A 505-nucleotide genomic window follows, 5' to 3' on the forward strand; every position below is an offset into this window, starting at 1 on the left:
ATAAATAAAAACTTTCAAATCAATCCACAGTTTTTATCCATGCCATTTCGGTGCGAAGTTCCAGAGAAAACAGCCTTTCCCGGCTCCGTGATAGGGTGGCGAAGTTGGCGAATGGGTCGAATCTCATGGGTTGAAAAGGGGGGATTCGTTGCCTGCGAACGAATCACACCCAACGGCGTTCGCTCGCAACTGACCGATCTCAACCGGTCGGACCGTTTCTGGGAGTGATTCAGCTCGGTTCGTTCACGCTGAAGATGTGAATCGTTCGCCAACTTCGCCACACGATCGCGGAGCCGGTGGAAAGTGTTATCTCTGGAACGTCGCACTTAAATGCCTTAAATAAAAACTGTGGATTGATATAAAAGTTGGTTTTTTTTCCCCCCCGTTCTATTTATTCATTGCATGGAGGAAGGAGGTGGAGGATGTGGACACGGTGGTCTCGCGTGGAGGGACTGGTCTGTTGCTCAAGGTTGTTCATTTCCTACAATCTCATATATAATTACAG

Source organism: Zeus faber (assembly GCF_960531495.2).
Source record: "Zeus faber genome assembly, chromosome: 11".
Taxonomy (NCBI): Eukaryota; Metazoa; Chordata; class Actinopteri; order Zeiformes; family Zeidae; genus Zeus; species Zeus faber.